At 38.9% G+C, this 15,740-nt stretch overlaps 2 protein-coding genes across 2 annotated transcripts in view; one reads left to right on the top strand and one right to left on the bottom strand.

Annotated features, from left to right (window-relative positions):
• Positions 1–15,740, bottom strand: part of LOC106083204 (putative uncharacterized protein DDB_G0282133) — a 210,164-nt gene that overhangs the window by 92,798 nt on the left and 101,626 nt on the right. Inside the window, exon 3 of the mRNA XM_059367216.1 lies at positions 2,931–2,996. The gene's annotated coding sequence lies outside the window, so the exon portion shown is untranslated. The remainder of the gene's footprint in view (positions 1–2,930; positions 2,997–15,740) is intronic.
• The window catches only part of LOC106083234 (proton-coupled amino acid transporter 1), a 69,001-nt gene that overhangs the window by 21,845 nt on the left and 31,416 nt on the right, over positions 1–15,740 (top strand). The window lies entirely within an intron of this gene.

The following is a 15,740-nucleotide window of genomic DNA, read 5'->3' as shown; positions in this document are numbered from 1 at the left end:
ACTCTGTAATTGCATTCTTTCTTCTGTCAGTTATCAGCTGTTACTTTTAGCTTGCTTTAGAAAAAAAAGTGTAAAAAAAGTATATTTGATTTAAGTTCATTCTAAATTTTCTAAAAATGCATTTACTTTCTTTTAAAAATCCGCAATTACTTTTTGGGCAACCCAATATATCTAAATCTGAACCGCTATGGCTCATTTGCGACCTATCTACGACCTACATCAATATTTAGTATCTGTGCAAAATTTTAAGCGGCTAGCTTTATGTGTTCGACCTTTGACAGACGGACGGACGGACAACAGGCATTTTGCAAAATAATTAACTTTGCAGATAGTATCGATAGTGCCATCGATATTTTGCCAGCTCTACCTGGGGATTTACATTGAGAACCCAGGAACTGAGATCTGTTTCTGATCTTGTATGCGTCAAATCGGTCAATGTTTAGATATAGCTATCATATAAACCGACCTATGGATTCTACATCTTGGACCTCTAGAGAGCGCATTTCTGATCCGATTTGGCTGAAATATAGCACAATGACTTCTGCTATAACTTCCAACATACATCTAAATAAGGTCTGAATTGGCACAAAATCTAATATAGCTCCTATACAAACCGACCTTAGTTTATTTGTTGAATCTAGAGGGCGCACTTCTTATCTGATTTGCCAGAAATTTTGGAGAAACGTTATTCCGTTTGTTACACCTCCAAATATCCATGTCCGTCCGTCAGTCGAAAGCACGCCAACTTTTAAAGGGGTAAAGCTAAGCGATTGTAATTTTGCACAAACACTTCTTATTAGTGTAGGTTGGTTGGGATTGTAAATGGGCTAAAACGATCCATGTTTTGATATAGCTTTCATATAGACCGATCTTAGGTCTTGACTTCTTGAGGTTCTAGAGGGCGCAGTTCTTATCCAATTTGGTTGAAATTTTGCACGTAGTGTTTTAGTATCACTTCCAACAACTGTGATCTTGGGTCTTGACTTTTTGAGCCGCTAGAGGGCGCAATTTTCATCCGATTTGGCTGAAATTTTGCATTTCGTTATGACTTCTAGCAACTGTGCTTAGTGTGGCGAAAATCGCTACATAACCTGATACAGCTGCCATATAAACCGATCTGGGATCTTGACTTCTTGAGCCTATAGAGGGCGCAATTTTCGTCCGATTTGACTGAATTTTAGCACGATCTTACTTGTTTTATATAAAATTTTGTCGAAACAAAATTTTTTCTAAGAAATTTTATTTCTAAAGAAAACGGGTCAATTCTCCCATGATAATCCATTGAGTACAATTTTAATTCTATTGCTCCCGTAGTTAATATATATACAAACATATATTCTGTTTCTTGACTCTAAATGTTTGCGATCTAATTTAAATAATCTTTTGGATTAGGTTGACGCTAATGAAATGTATCAAAACAATTTAACTTTTTAAAACGTTAAAATAGTTCATCATCCACAAATTGTATGTAGGTGGATGCGTATGTCTTATTTTTTGTGAAATTATCCTACATTTTTGGGAAATTCGCGAAAAAAATCCGCCATAATCAAACAACAACAAATCATTCACAAATCTGTGAACAATAATTTAAAAACAAATTGTGGTTTTGTGTTTATTTTGTTGCTTCAAGTAAAGCAATTGTCAACGGAGTGATATACACCGCTGGGGATGTGAAACATCTGTCTCATCATTTCAGAATTTTTAACTTAGTCTTTTTTTTCGATATTTTCGATATTTTTTTAGTGACGTCATGGGATGTGTATTTCATTATTTTTGATGGCCATGGATATCTTTTTTTTGTGGCAAGGAAAAACCTTTCGCAAGGATTAGAGGAAAATTTATATTTAAATTTATAATCATAACCCAGATTACACTAAGGAACAAAACCATAAAATGTCAAAATTATGCCATTTTCAAGTTTTTGCTTGTTAGGGCGAAGATCATTAAATTTCACAATTTTTGTTTGTTTCAAGTTCAATGATCGGAGATTTTCTTTGCAAATGGAAAACGAAAACCAGAGGTCGTTACACACACCAACCACTATGGGACGCGTTTTCGGTGCGAGTGCTTCAAGGGTCGTACGTTGGTATGTTGCATTTGTATCGTATTTATTGCGAAAACGCCTCTATGATACAATTACCACATTAACCACGCTCGACAACCCTGTCTATAAGCTGTACTTTTTTCCAATGCGTGTAATGACAGACTTTTTTTCTGCGACAATTACACTACTTCCATTATGCACATGATTCTGTTCATCTGTTGGAAGTAGTATTGACAGGAATGTCGAGCGTGGTTTAACGATTCAAATACATCATACCAACGCATGGCCGTTGAGGCCATCACACCTAATATGGTTGAAAAGTCTTCTAACCAAAGACGAAACGCGTCCCATAGTGGTTGGTGGGTGTTGCTATCTCTGGCTTTCCTTTTCCATTTCCAAAGAGAAATCTTCGATCATTGAGCTCGTCTCGAAAGAGAAACAAATAAAAATTGTAAAAATTATTTTTCACATATTCCCGCTCAGAAGTCCTGTACTAACATTGCACATCTAGCACTTGGTTTTCCATGAAAGTTTACACGTCATTATATTTTTGCTCACTTAAACTGATACAAAAATCATTTTTTGGATGCTTCTAAGTATGAACATTCATTGAAATCCCTTTTCAAACTTGTGTTATTTTTAAAAATTCATATGAGCCTTATATCCATAAATCACATTTTTGAAAAAGTTTTTTTCCTTAACTATTGCCTTCTTATTTAAATATTTAATTATAGTCACGACTTGCTCATAACTCGAAATGCAAATAACGGCATTCGGGCTATGGTGGCATTTGTGATGGGTTTTCTCAATAATTATTACTGTTATCATTAAACCTGTGCTAAGTGTAAACCGAGCTTTAAACGGAAATCTAATTGCATTTAGTTACCTTGTTTTGCATAACTGGCTCTGGTGCACTATACGGTAGAAATGTGCTTCAATGAAAAAATGCACACTGAAAAAAAATCAAAATATTAAATTAAGAATTAATAACACAAAATTATTAGAAATAAAATATCCTATAAAAATAAAATTTTGACAAAATTATCTAAAAACAAGTAAAAAGCATCCAAAGTTGTAGAACAAAATATTGGTCTTTTTGGCAGATATATCCAATTATAGACCGATCTGACCATATTAAGGTCGGATATTGGGAGGCTCAGAAAAACTCACTGTTTCAAATTTCAGCGAAATTGGGTATTAAATAAAGCTTTTAGGGCCTTCAGACCCTTTATCAGGAGATCGGTCTATATGACAGCTATATCTAAACATAGTCCGATCAGAACCATATTTAGGTCGGATGTTGGGAGGCCTTAACCTACTCACTATTCCAAATTTCAGCGAAATCGGATAAAAAATAAAGCTTTTATGGCCTTCAGACGCTTTATCGGGAGATCGGTCTATATGGCAGCTATATCTAAATATAGTCCAATTTGAACCATATTTAGGTCAGATGTCGGAAGGCTTCAAATAACCCACTGTTTTAAATATCAGCGAAATCGGATAAAAAATAAAGCTTTTATGGGCTTCAGACCCTTTATCGGGAGATCGGTCTATATGGCACCTATATCTAAATATAGTTCGATCTGAACCATATTTGGATCAGTTGTCGGGAAGCCTTAAACAACTCACTGTTTCAAATTTCGGTGAAATCGGATAAAAAATAAAGCGTTTATGGGTTTCAGACCCTTTATCGGGTGATCGGTCTATATGGCAGCTATATCTAAACATAGTCCGATTAGAACCATATTTAGGTCGGATGTCGGAAGGCCTTAAACTACTCACTGTTTCAAATTTCAGCAAAATCGGATAAAAATAAAGCTTTTATGGGCTATCAATCCACTTATCGGGAGATCGGTCTATATGGCAGCTATATCTAAATATAGTCCGATCTGAACCATATTTGGATCAGTTGTCGGGAAGCCTTAAACAACTCACTGTTTCAAATTTCGGTGAAATCGGATAAAAAATAAAGCGTTTATGGGCATTAGACCCTTTATCGGCAGATCGGTCTATATAGCAGCTACATCCAAATATGGCCGATATGGCTCGTTCAAGAACTTAACCAGCTTGCATCAAAAAGATGTATCTGTGCAAAATTTCAGCTCAATATCTTAATTTTTGAAGGCTCTAGAGTGATTTCAACAGACGGACGGACAGACAGATAGACCCAGGGACATCGTTAAATCGTCTTAGAATTTTACGACGATCGGAAATATATATACTTTGTAGGGTCGGAAATTGATATTTCAATGTGTTGCAAACGGAATGACTACATGAATATACCTCCTATCCTACGGTGGTGGGTATAACAATTGAAAGTGTGCTAAGTTCGGCCGGGCCGAATACAAAATAAATTTAGTTGAAGGGCATACATTTATTTTAGAACCGAACCGAACAAGGATGATCGAGAGACCGATTAACATGGGAGCTATATCAGGTTATAGACTGATTTTGGACGTACTTAACAAAGTTATTGGAAGTCATAACGAAACACTACATGCAAAATTTCAGCCAAATCGGACAAAAATTGCGGCTTCCAGGGGCTCAAGAAGTCAAATCGGGAGATCGGTTTATATGGGAGCTATATCCAAATCTGAACCGATCTAACCCATTTGGAGTCCCCAACGACCAACTTCAATATAAAATATCTGTGCAAAATTTCAGGCGGCTGGCTCTACACGTTCGGCCGCTATCGTGATTTCAACAGATGCATGGACGGGCGGACGGACATGGCTAGTTCGAATCGGAATTTCAAGACGATCAAGAATATATATACTTTATGGGGTCCTAGATCAATATTTCAAGGTGTTACAAACGGAATGACTAGATAAGTATACCCCCATTCTATGGTGGTGGGTATAACAAAGGTTTCTTTATACCCACCACCATAGTATGGGGGTATACTTATTTCGACATTCTGTTTGTAACACCTCGAAATATGCGTCTGAGACCCCATAAAGTATATTCATCATGTAATTTTAAGTCGATTTAGCCATGTCCGTCCGTCTCCCGTCCGTCCATCCGTCTGTCGAAAGCACGCTAACTTTCGAAGGAGTAAATCTAGGTGCTTGAAATTTTGCACATATACTTCTTATTAGTGTAGGTCGGTTGGAATTGTAAATGGGCCAAATCAGTCCATGTTTTGATATAGCTGCTATATAAACCGATCTTGGCTCTTGACTTCGGAAAAGAATTGAGCTCTCTAGAGGCTCAAAAAGTCATTATCCCAGATCGGTTTATATGGCAGCTATATCAGGTTTTTGACCGATTTGGCCCATTTACAATCCCAACCGACAGACAGACAGACGGACAGACATGGCTACATCGACTTGAAATGTCATAATGATCAAGAATATATATATATACTTTATAGGGTCTTACATATACTTTATATCGGATCAGATTTGGATATAGTTCCCATAGAAACCGATCGCTGATTTGACTTCTTGAGCCCCAGGAAGATTCAATTTTCGCCCGATTTTGCTGCATACAGTGTTCTCTAAAAGCTTGCAATAACCGTGTTTAGTACGGTTCAAATCGATCTATCATTTGATATAGCTCCCATATAAACCGATTTCCCGATTTGACTTCTTGAGCCCTTACAAGCCGCAATTGTTGTCCGATTTGGATTTTTCTGAAATTTTGCAAGCAGTGTTCTGTTACGACTTCCAACAACTGTGCTAAGTACGGTCGAAATCGGTCTATAACCTGATATAGCTGCCATATAAACCGATCTCTGCTTGAGCCCCTGAAAGCCGCAATTTTTTTTTTCGATTTCGCCGAAATTTTGCACATAGTGTTTTGTTATAACTTCCAAAATTTGTGCACGGTTCGAATCGGGTTATAAACTGATAGCTCCTATATAAACCGATCTCCCGATTTGACTTACCTGAAGTTTAGCATACGGTGTTCTGTTACGACTTCTAACAACTGTGCCAAGTAAACCGATTTCTCGATCATCCTTGTTCGTTTCCTGGAAGCTTTAATTTTTGCTGGTTTGACATAAGTTTGGTATGTAGAACAAAATTATGCCCTTCAACTAAATTTAATTTATATAAATTCTAAGCAGAATCCATGGTGGTGGGTTCCCAAGATTTGGCCCGGCCGAACTTAGCACGCTTTCACTTGTTTATTTGTTGGTTTGTTTTTTTGTCTGTTCCCTATAGACTCAAAAACGGCTGAACTGATTTTTTTGAAATTTTCACAGATGGTGCATAATGATCCCGTGGTGAAAATAGGGCACTACATTTTTTGATATCTGAAGGGGGCGGACCTTCCCCTTTACCACAATTTTCAGAAGCGTGCGATTTAAGAGAAATTTTTTGCTATCTCTTATAGTAACCTAAAAACAAAAATTTGGTATCCAAATTTCGGATGAGGTAACTAGGGGGAATGCCCCACCCCAAAACTTACAAAATGTATATATAGTCCAATCACAACAATATGGGACTCATATGAAAGGTATTAAGAATAAGAAAACGTATCTGATAACCAATTGCCGGACCACCCCAAACCCCAAAACACCCCTAAAACGGACATATTTACCGACTATGGCAAAATGGGACTCAATTGAAAGGTATTTGCTAGTAGAATAGGAATCTGATATACAAATGTGGAACCAAATTTTTGGCGGGGGCCCCCAAAATATTCACCCACAGGCAGGACTTATTTATTGACTATGGTAATATGGGGCTTAAATAAAAGTTATTTGAGTGTAGAATACGAATCTGATATCCAAATGTGGGACCAAGTGTTTGCGATGCCGTCCCTCCCCAAAAACACCCCCCAAACGGGATTAATTTGCGATCATAGCAATGTGGGGTTCAAATGAAAGGTTTTTGGGAGTAAAGCACGAATGTGATATCAATATTCTGGAAAAGTGTCTACGGAGCCACCCCACCCCCACAAAACCACCCAAATAGTAAGTATTTGCTGACTATTGCAATATGAGGCTTAAATAAGAGGGTTTTTAGAGTGGAACACGAATCCGATATATATATTTTCAAGGTCAACTCACTGAGTGGCCGCCAATCCCACAAAACACCCCCAAGCTGGTCATGTCTGCCGACTATGGAAATATGGGGCTCAAATTAAATGTACAATATTTGGGAGTAGACCACGTATCTGATATCAACATTAGGGACCAACTGTCTAGGGGACGTCCCACCATAACAACCCCCAAATAGTATTTGCTCACCAAGACAATTTGGGTCTTAAAGAGAGTGGAACTAAATATTTATGCTTTTTGGGCCAATACCCCAAACCGGACATATTTGCTGACTTTTGCAATAAGAAGTCTAAATGAGATTAGAAAACGAATTTTATATTCAATTTTGAGGCCAATGGCAATAAGGGGTTCAAATAAATGATATATAGATATATGAGAATAGAGCACGTTGCTGATATATTTTCCGGGCTTAGTGTTTGGGGGACCATCCCCATCCGCAAAACACCCCTAAATCGGGCATTTTTACTGACCATGTCAATGTGGAGCTTAAATGAAAGGTATTGGGGGGTAGACCAAGAATTGATACCCACATTTGGGGCCAATTTTCTGGTGGTCTACCCCTTTCCCAAGATACCACACAAACAGCAATTTTTTACTGACCATCGCAATATGAAGCTCAAATAAAGGTATTTGGGAGTAGAATACGAATTTTATATCCAAATGTAGGACCATGTATTTAGGGCATCACCCCTTTCCCAAAAAACCCCCAAAGGGAAAAGTTTTTTCGACCACGGCAATATGTGAAAGGTATTTGAGATTAGAAAACGAATTTGATAACCCATTTTGGGGCCATGTGTTTGGGGGGACGCTTCATCCTGTAAACACCTTTTAAGCCAATGGCAATGTGGGGTTTAAATATATGGTATTTGAGAGAAAAGCACAATGCTGATATTTTTTTTAGGGCCAAGTGTGTGGGGGACCGCCTCTCCCCCGAAAACACCACTAAATCAGACATCATGAGAATATCGGGGTGAAATGAAGTATTTTAAGAATGGAGTACACATTACATCCAAACTTAAATTCGTAGACCAATAAAGATCATGTGGGATTCAGATAAAGACAATTATATTGTTAAACCGTTAGTCAAGTTAGCATGGTACTTCACTAAAAGATCTTTTATTGTCGAAAATAAATATTCCAAGGAAACTTTTGTTCCATATAAAGTAAAAGAAGGCGCAGCGGAGCGGGCCCGGGTCAGCTAGTTTTCTATAAAATTAAAAATGTTTTTATTAAAATAAAATTAAATTCATGATAATAGAATGAAATTTAAACAACATTTTCTATGGAAATGATATGTTGACAAAATTTCCTACAGAAAAATTTTTTCCAGTTTGAAATCAAAATTCAAGCTAACATAAAATAATCTATACTTGCAGTTTAAGCTTTAAATCCCCACATGTTTTTTTTTCAGTGAGAATTGCATTCAAGTTGAATCTTATCCCACAAATGTTTTTTACAGATAATTTAATTGAAACCTGTTTGGCTACTTTTCTTCCATAAAACTATTAATTTGAGTCTCATTTCGGTTGAGGATTTCAAGTTGCATGAGTTTTATGGGATTTATTTCAAATATCTGATATTTTAATTGCAATAAAAAGCATGAACAATAACAAGAACAAAAAAATCACTGCCAATGTCTCAAAATGTAAGAATTAGTGTGCAACACACACTCACTTAAGTGGGCAAGATATGTGCCGATAATAAGTCTACAATGTGGCAGATATGCCTATATGTCTTGAAGGTCAATATAATACGGAGACGGTGACAAAAGAGGACAAATCACTTTGGTTAAAATTTCTGAAAATTTGGATTTTATTTTTTTAGGCAAATTTTTTACAAAAACCGAACAAGGATGATCGACAGACCGGTTTAACGGGAGCTATGTCAGGTTATAGACTGATTTGAACCGTATTTGGTACAGTTGTTGGAAGTCATAACGGAACATCACATGCAAAATTTCAGCCATATCGAACATAATTACGGCTTATAAGGAGTCAAGAAGTCAAATTGGGAGATCGGTTTATATGGGAGCTATATCAGGTTACAGACCGATTTGGACCGTACTTGGCACAGTTGTTGAAAGTCATTATTGAACACCACATTTTTATCAAAATCGGATAAAAATTGCGGCTTATAAGGACTCAAGAAGTCAAATCGGGGGATCGCTTTATATGGGAGCTATATCAGGTTACAGACCGATTTAGACCGAACTTGGCACAGTTGCTTGAAGTCATAACAGAACACTACATGCAAAAATTCAGCCAAATCGGATAAAAATTGCGGCTTCCAAGGGCTCAAGAAGTCAAATCGGGAGATAGGTTTATATGAGAGCTATACCAGATTATAAACCGATTTGGACCATACTTGGCACAGTTGTTGGTAGTGATAACAAACCATTTTATGCAAAATTTTAGATTCATCAGACAAAAATTGCGGCTTGTAAGGGCTCAAGAAGTCAAATCGGGAGATCGCTTTACATAGGAGCTATATCAGGTTACAGACCGATTTGGACCGAACTTGGCACAGGTGTTTGAAGTCATAACAGAACACTACATGCAAAAATTCAACCAAATCGAATAAAAATTGCCGCTTCCAAGGGCTCAAGAAGTCAAATCGGGAGATCGGTTTATATGGGAGCTATATCTAAATTTAAACCGATATGGTCCATTTGCAATCCCCTATGACCTACATCGATTAGAAGTATCTGTGCAAAATTTCAAGCTGTTAGCTTTACGCGTTCGACCGATATCGTGATTTCGACAGACGAAGGGACGGACATGGCTAGATTGAACCAGCCGCCCTCAGGTAAGGGGCGGCTGGAGGCAAGCGTCGAATCTAGGAGCAAGCGGCTCGTCACAACGATGGATACATGTGCACTCCCATAAAACCGACCCACGCAACCCATAAAAGGACCATAATTTGCGGATCTTCACCAAGAATGTCCGCACTCTTTATAGAAAAGTTGCAGTATACGCGCTGGCGGATGTATATGAGAAGTACAAGGCAGATATTACCGCCTTACAGGAAGTGCGATGGACTGGAAATGGCGTCACTACAACACCAAACGGTGACGAACTATACTACAGCTGCCATAACACGAGGCATGAATTTGGCTGTGGATTTGTGGTTTATCGGAGACTGAAACACCTTGTCTCCAGCTTTACTCTGGTGGATGAGAGGTTAGCCACAATCCGCATAAAAGCCAAATTCTTCAACATCAGCCTTATTTGTGTCTATGCCGCGACGGAAGACAAGGACGAGCAGACCAAGGATATTTTTTACGAGCACCTAGAGAGAGAATATGACCGCTCTCCCGCCCATATTAAAATCGTTCTGGGAGACTTTAATGCGAAGATAGGGAAGAAAGACATTTTTGGTCCAACAGTCGGAAAGTTTAGCCTCCACGAGATAACGTCCAGTAATGAGAAGAGGCTGATAGAATTCGCCGCGGCAAAAAGCATGGTAGTTAGTGGCACCAGATTTCAACATAAAAATATTCTTAAAGCCATATGGCTGTCACCCGATCAAAACGTGAGGAACCAAATTTATCATGTTGTGATAGATGGCAGGCATTCATTCAGCGTAATAGATGTACGATCGATCTGTGGAGCGAATATTGGGCATTGGAGCATTGGGTTGCCCAAAAAGTAATTGCGGATTTTTCATATAGTCGGCGTTGACAAATTTTTTCACAGCTTGTGACTCTGTAATTGCATTCTTTCTTCTGTCAGTTATCAGCTGTTACTTTTAGCTTGCTTTAGAAAAAAAGTGTAAAAAAGTATATTTGATTAAAGTTCATTCTAAGTTTATTAAAAATGCATTTACTTTCTTTTAAAAAATCCGCAATTACTTTTTGGGCAACCAATTCAGATCAGATTCAGATCATTACCTTGTTGCAGCAAAGGTTCGCACCCATTTGAACATGGCGAGGAAAGTACGATCTGACACTGCACGAAAGTAGGACATTGAAAAGCTGCAAACACAACAGATTGCAACGGCATACTGAACCAACTGCTTGATGAAAGCACACCTTGTTCCGATGATATAATGCCGCAGTGGCAAACTATTGCCCACTCCATGGAAAATGCCCCGTAATCCGTATTTGGGTACATGAAGCCTCCTCCAAGAAACTCATGATACTAGGTAAAAGTTTCGAGATGCTACTAAAGCCATGTATACGGCAGAGCAATTCTGCAATCAGTAGCAAAGCGCCAGATGAAGGAGAGGTATCGGGAGAAAAGGAGAGAGGAGAAACGTCTATTTCGCAGAAAGAAAAAGGAAATGGAAAGAGGTGAGTGCGAGCGAATTGAGATGTACAGGAGTCAGAATGAAGTCCGGAAATTCTACCAAAGAATTTAACATCAAACCGATGGTTTTGGTGCAGGCACATCCTCCTGCAGAGACAAAGAAGGAAATCTGGTAATTGACACAGATGCTGAGGATATGGAAAGGACATTTTACCCAACTGCTAGTACCCGACGTTGACGGCGAAGAGAAGACCGCAGAACCAACCAATGATTACGATATAGAATGTTTACCTCCTAGTCAGAATGAGCTCAAAGTAGCAGTGACCCGAGTAAAGAACAATAAAGCAGCAGGAGCCGACGGGTTACCCGCTGAATTATTTAAGACCGGAGGCAGCACGCTGATAAGGCGTATGCATCAGCTTATCTGCGCAATCTGGCTAGAAGAACGTATACCCGATTACTGAAACTTCAGCAAACTATGTCCCGTACACAAGAAAGGAGACAAGAGGGAATGTGGCAACTACAGAGGAATAAGTCTCCTCCCCATCGCATACAAAATACTCTCGAGCGTACTGTGTAAAAGATTAAAACCTAAAGTCAATGAGATAATTGGGCCCTATCAATGCGGCTTTAGACCTGGTAAATCTACTTTAGATCAGATATTCACACTGCGCCAAATCCTGGAAAAGACCCGAGAAGGACAAATCAACACCTACCATCTCTTTGTTGACTACAAAGCCGATTTGGATACCCCTTTACGTTCAAAGGTATTTCAAGCCATGTCTGAGTTTGGTATCCCTGCAAAATTAATAAGACTCTGCAGGGTGAAACTTGCTGATACTCGTTCCTCAGTAAGAATAGGAAAAAATCTCTCCGAACCATTTAATACCAAACGAGGTTTCAGACAAGGAGACAGCCTATCGTGTGAATTAAAGAGATCACACGATAGGCTGTCTCCTTGTCCGAAACCTCTTTTGGTATTAAATGGTTATGAGCGAATCTTTCCTATTCTTACTGGGGAAGATTATACGAAAAGCAGATGTGAATAGATTGCAACTTTTGCCCCTGAACATTCTACTAAGGAACAGGGGCAAACTTCCACATATCAATGAGTGCAGTCCGATTCAAGTTTAAGCTCAATGATAAGGGGTCTTCTTTTTATAGCCGAGTCCGAACGGCGTGCCGCAGTGCGACACCTCTTTGGAGAGAAGTTTTACATGGCATAGTACCTCACAAATGTTGCCAGCATTAGGAGGGGAAAACCACCGCTAAAAATTTTTTCTGATGGTCTCGCCAGGCTTCGAACACAGGCGTTCAGCGTCATAGGCGGACATGCTAACCTCTGCGCTACGGTGAATAGATATGGTACACTAATCACAAGAGAATATATGCTACTCGCCTTTGTCGACGACATCGACAACATAGGTCGGTCACCGGAAGTAGTAATTGCAGCTTTTGACAGAATCGAATGAGAGTCAGTGAAAATGGGTCTGGCAGTAAATGGAGATAAGACGAAATGGATGGTTTCAACTCCCAAAACGCCTTGTATAACCGAGTTGATAAAAAAATGGAGAAAGTTGGAAACCACAACTTCATCTACCTCGGCACCGCCGTAACCGAAACGAATGACACCAGTTTTGAAAGAAAGCGAAGAGTAACACTGGCAAACAGATGCTACTTTGGATCAAGCAAGCAGTTTAGAAACAAGGCTATCTTTCGACATACGAAGATTACACTTTACAAGACACTGATACTACCCCGTGTTGTTATATGGTTCTGAGGTATGGGTACCTTTGAAAGCAGTACTTGGAGTATTTGAGAGAAAGATTCTTCGTTAAATATATGGACCAGTTTGCGTTATTGAAGAATATAGGCGACGTATAAACCACGAGCTGTACGACGACGATAGTTACACGCATCAAAATACAACGGCTGCGTTGGCTAGCTGGTCATGTTGTCAGAATGGATCAAGAAGCTCCAACAAAGAAGTCTTTTGACGGCAAACACGGTGGTACACGTAGACCAGGAAGACCAAAAGCCCGATGCAAAGATCAAGTGGTGGGAATCTTGAATGAGCGCAGAATATCGAGGTGCTTGGAACGCTATTCTATGTTCGGCTAGTGGAACAAATGTTCTGCCATAGCCAATTAAAGTAAAGTAAGAATTGGCAGTTGTCCCATTAACCAAGCAGTCCGGCCAAGTTCACCATACGAATTCTTTCTATGTAAAGTCATTAAGAGTCTTTATATGTTGGGGAGTTATAATCAGAATGAAGTAGGTATACCTCCTCCTAGAGCGGAGGTTATAGAACAGTTTTCTCATAAAAATTTCCCTTAACGACCACAATCTACCACTGTGTGTGCATTATGGCTGTTTTATTATCCGACTGTGACAATTGGGAGGTCGCGTCATGAAAGATTTTTGTCTTCTCTTTTTTTTTGACAGACCGACTGTCTGTCTAACTGCCTGTCTCGTTGGATAATTCTTTTGTTGCGTTTTAAATTCTCTTTTTGTGTATTGTATTTTTTTTTTTTTTTGTGTACATATAACGTGTCGTTCAATATGTTCGTGTGACAATAAATTAAAAGCACTTTTTGTATATCATTCACCACACATGATTTTTAGGCGGATATTTATATGAGCAATTAAGGAACGTTGACACCAAACAATTATGCCGCCCGCCGCCTTATCAGACAACGTAGCAACCGCAAGCGTAACATTTGAAAAGTACCAAATTCTTGGAAAATAATTTGCATGATGAGAAATGTTTCCTGATATCAAAGAAAGGCACAAAAAGAAATCTGCTACAAGAAAACATTTTACATTGAAATTATCATGGAAATAACTTGTAGTTGGAAAGATGCCTTGGCCGTTATCTTTGAAGCTGTAAATAGACTGTAGTATATGAACGACCTTTTAAGGCGCACTTCGAGAGAGTTATCTCAAAGGTTTCATAACTCTATGTTGAAACCTCGGTTTGTCTACCGCATATACACTACTTCTCAGGCATATATGCATGTAAATTTATAAACTATTTTTCTTAAAGCAAGGTTAGGTAAGGTTAGGTTGAATGGGTTGCCCACCAAAGGTGAGTTCACTCGGAGGCTAGTTTGGCCCATTGTGGTACCCTCGAGAGAGAGAAAGGGAAGAAAAAGGAAAGATGTGAGACCTCCTACTAGAGGTTATACACGAATAAAAAGAAAACAAGTAAAAAGGCGCTAAGTTCGGCCGGGCCGAACTTAAGATACCCACCACCTCGGCTATATATATGTAAACCACCTTTCATCAAAATCCGGTGAAAATTGAAATGTCCCATAGCAGTTATATCGAAATATGTTCCGATTTGCACCAAATACTAATAAGTACAAGTCATTGTTCAATTATGTTTAACAAAATATTGGCCTTTTTACCAGCTATATTCAAAAATAAACCGATCTGAACCATATACAACATGGATGTCGAAAAGCCCAACATAAGTCACTGTGTCAAATTTCAGTGAAATCGGATTATAAATGCGCCTTTTATGGGGCCAAGAGTTTAAATCGAGATATCGGTCTATATGGCAGCTATATCCAAAACTAGACCGATTTGGGCCAAGTTGCAGAAAAATGTCGAAGGGCCTAACACAACTCACTGTACCAAATTTCGGCGACATCGGACAATAAATGCGCCTTTTATGGAGCCAATACATTAAATTGAGAGATCGGTCTATGTGGCAGCTATATCCAAATTTGGTCCGATCTGAGTGAAATTGAAGAAGGATGTCGAAGGGCCTAACACAACTCACTGTCCCAAATTTCAGCCAAATCGGATAATAAATGCGCTTTTTATGGCCCCAAAACCTAAAACCAAGAGATCGGTCTAAATGGCAGCTATAACCAAATCTGGACCGATCTGTGCCATATTGCAGAAATATGTGGAGGGTGTTAACTTAACTCTCTGTCCCAAATTTCGGCAACATCGGACAATAAATGCGCATTTTATGGATCCAATACATTAAATTGAGAGATCGGTCTATATGGCAGCTATATTCAATTCTGATCCGATCAGTTCCAAATTGAAGAAGGATGTCGAAGGGCCTAAGACAACCCACCGTCCCAAATGTTAGCAAAATCGGATAATAAATGTGGCTTTTATTGGCCTAAGACCATAAATCGGAGGATCGGTCTATATGGCAGCTATATCCAATTCTGATCCGATCAGGGCCAAATTGAAGAAGGATGTCGAAGGGCCTAACACAACTCACTGTCCCAAATTTCAGCCAAATCGGATAATAAATGCGCTTTTTATGGCCCCAAAACCTAAAACCAAGAGATCGGTCTATATGGCAGCTATAACCAAATCTGGACCGATCTGTGCCATATTGCAGAAGTATGTCAAGGGGCTTAACTAAACTCACTGTTCCAAATTTCGGCGACATAGCACAATAAATGCGCCTTTT

Source organism: Stomoxys calcitrans, chromosome 4 (assembly GCF_963082655.1).
Source record: "Stomoxys calcitrans chromosome 4, idStoCalc2.1, whole genome shotgun sequence".
Lineage (NCBI taxonomy): Eukaryota > Metazoa > Arthropoda > Insecta > Diptera > Muscidae > Stomoxys > Stomoxys calcitrans.
Note: the sequence above shows the minus strand (reverse complement) of the source record. Positions and strands in the feature narration are given on the sequence as shown.